Genomic DNA, 3,471 nt, shown 5'->3' on the forward strand with positions numbered 1-3,471 from the left:
AGGTGGGCACATTTCAGAACTTAGACAATCGTCCTTGGTCTTTCCTTCTGGTTTCAGCCTGTGCAGAGGAGACGGACTCAGGGTGGGCAAGAGGCAGGGCTTGTGGATGCCAGAACCACCCAGGGCCTCCTCTTCTCCGTGAGTCTTTGGGAGGGGGCCTTCCTTTGAGAGGTGAGCTCCGGGCAGGTGTTTCATTCATCCCAACATGGGCTTGAGAATGACAGCTTTGTTTGGGGGCCTGGGAAGGCCACAGACCTCTCCCATGTGGACTCCCCCCACCTGGACTGGCATGTGGGGAGAGGCTGGGCATCCTCAGCGGTGCTACACACAGACCCCTAGAGGGATGCCCAGCAGGAAATGCCAGCCCTCTTCTTGCACACACCTGGCCCCTATCTTAGGACGGTGTACCTGGCACTGGACTCGGTGCCTGGGGCAGGGGGTGAGGGCAGAGTCGGATTCACTGTGAGGTCAATGAAGTTACATTTCAGGGACTTTTATGGGTTACACTGTGTTCCCCAAAAAGATATGTTCAACTTCTAATCCCTGGTACCTGTGAATGTGACCTTGTTTGGAAATAGGGTCTTTGCAGATGTAATTCGTTAACATGAGGTCATACAGGAGTAGGGTGGATCCTAATCCAATATGACTAAACCAAACCAAACCAAACCAAACCTGTTGCTGTCGGGTTGATTCCAACTCATAGTGACCCTATAGAACAGAGTAGAACTGTCCCACAGGCTTTCTAAGGAGCGACTGGTGGATTCGAACTGCCGACCATTTGGTTAGCAGCCCAGCTCTTAACCACTATGCCACCAGGGCTCCACTCCAATATGACTGGTGTCCTTAAAAGAAGAGAAGAAGGGAAAAAGAGATACACAGAGGGAAGACTGCATGAGGCAGAGATTGGAGTGATGCTGCCACAAGCCAAGGAATGTCTGGGGCCACCAAAAGCTGGAAAAGGCAAGGAAGGATCCTTCCCTAGAGCCTTTGGAATGAGTACGGCCCTGCTGACACCTTGATTTTGAACTTCTGGCCTCCAGAACTGTGAAAGAATACACTTCTGCTGTCTGAAGCCACCAGTTTGTGATAGTTTGTTATGGCAGCCCTGGGAAATCAGTTCAGGGACCCTTCCAACCCAAGTGTGTATGTTTATGTGTGTGTGTGTGTGTATAGAGGTTAGACATTTGTGCACAAAGTTGTCTATTTTTGTAAAAATAGTAAAATCACATATTATTGTATAACTTTTCTTAAAAAGGGCCTTCAATTTTTATATGTTGCAAGTCCCACAAAACCTGGCTCCTCCCCTGCCCAGAGGCCTCCTTTTTCACCAGAAGGATCTATCAGAAGTCTTTCGTTCAAGCTGGAGACTTTTCTGAAACCATTAATCATCTATCCACCCACACCCCTTGGCCCCCTGGGGTAGCATGGAATTCAGGGGAGTAGCTGGTGAACATTCTTAAAGATAGTAATTAATTCGGCTGTCCATTTTGTGCCAAGTATAGTTCTGGAAGAGAAGGGGTGAGCTGTAAAGATGTGGAAAAGTGGGTGGACCTGATGGGACATTCGTAAGGTGGGGTGTGGGGAAGAGACCCACAAATTCAGAATTAGGCCACGAACCAGGGGAGGCTTTCTTGGGGTAGGCTCTGTGGTTGTTGTTAGCTCCCATTGAGTTGGCCCCGACTCATGGTGACCCCATGCACAAAAGAACGAAACACTACTTGGTCCTGCGCCATCCCTATGATCAATTGCAGATTGGACTATTGTGATCCATACGGTTTTCATTGACTGATTTTTGGAAGTAGGTCACCAGGACTTTCTTCCTAGTCCCTCTTAGTCTAGATGCTCTGCTGAAATGTGTTCAGCATCATAGTGACACGCAAGCCGCCACTGACAGACTTGTGGTGGCTGTGCATGAGGTGCATTGGCAGAAAATCAAACCCAGGTCTCTGACATGCGAGGCAAGAATTCTACCACTGAACCAACAATGCCTCACCCAAGTATCTAACCCTAACCCTAGTTACTTGAGGTCTGCTCTAGTTCTGGTGGGTCATGAAGAGTGTTGGCCTGAAACCTGGGCTGGGACCAGATCCCACCACTCTGATCTCAGGGAGGGGTGGGTGGGTGAGGGGCAGAGGGACAAGGTGGAGAGCAGGGCAGGCCATCTGTTAGGCAGACCGAGTCCGACTGGGGCCTCAGCAAGCAGGGCAACCACTGGTGTTTGGGATTTCTAAGGACAGTGAGATGGGCCTGTGGGCATCTTGTGGACTTAGACATACTCTACGCACTGCATTGTGTCTTTGATTCACAGGCGGCAAGGTCCCTGGAGCCGGACCCTGTGCCCAGTCCCCAGGCCTGCACTTTACAGGCTGGGCAGCTTGGGGTGCTGCTCCCCCCTTGACCCCAGGTTCCCCATTTATAAAGCAGGGACAAAAGTACTGCTGGCCTGTATGGACCCCCTCCTCCACTCAGGTGACTGTAACCCTCCATTGCATCTGGACAGTTGGGGGGTCTCACTTCTGAAGTCCCTCCCCATCAGGGGCTCCAGGGCTCGGGGGTGAGGGGTGGAGGATTCTCTAGCCTTCCTCATAGCTCAGACCCCATGAAGGTTGAAGAGGACGGTCCCAAGAGAGAGGGGCCCTGCCAGACCTCCAGAGTGAGGCTGATGGCTGGCGGGCCTATCCCCCTGGGCTAGGATGGGTCGCCCTCAGCACGGCAGCAGCTGATGAATATATCCAGTCGCTGCCCCTCCAATCCGGTTCCACACAGCCTGCACCACGAGGGGGTGTTCACCTTCCTCCACTCTTTAAAGACCTCCTGCGGGACCCCACGTTCAGCCCCTGAGCTACCTGGTCCTCACCCCTGGAGTAAATCGCATATCGGAACCACATTTCAGGGAGAGAAGTACCAATCGCAGAGCCAGGGCCTCGTGCAGACTGGCCTCCAGCCGCTGACGAGAACTCCGCCCAGAAATAAGGAGACAAGTGCCCGGAGGTGGTGAGTGCCAAAACGGGGTGTCCAGGGCGCACGGCGGCGGCAGAGGCTACTAGCCCGGAGCGGGATCGGTAGGGTGCCGGGGTAAGCGTGGCCGAAGGTCATGGGGACCACAAGCAGAGGCCGGCTTTCCGGGGGTTTTGGGAGAGGAAAGGCTAGGGGGCTGCAAGCGTTCGGGGTCCCGGGTCCGCGGGCAGCTGCCCAGTGGCCCGCCCTCCTCGCTGCTGCTGCGGTGAGCGCGGAGCGCTGTCCCGCGGCGGCCGGCCCGCCGCGGTAAATCATTCGGGTCACAGCAGACCTGGGACTTTCAGCTGGAGAGGAACTTGGAGCGCTAAGGGGCTGTGGAGGCGGGGAGGGAGCTGAGAAGGGGCGAGGCTGGGGCGGGGCCGGAGGCTGGCCGGGGCCTGAGCAGGGGTTGCGGTTGGACAGGGTTCGGGGGCGTGCCTGGGGCGGAGCGGGGCCAGGGAGGATGCCGGGGGT

The sequence above is a fragment of the Trichechus manatus genome, unplaced genomic scaffold, assembly GCF_000243295.1.
Source record: "Trichechus manatus latirostris isolate Lorelei unplaced genomic scaffold, TriManLat1.0 scaffold00122, whole genome shotgun sequence".
In the NCBI taxonomy this organism is placed as follows: domain Eukaryota; kingdom Metazoa; phylum Chordata; class Mammalia; order Sirenia; family Trichechidae; genus Trichechus; species Trichechus manatus.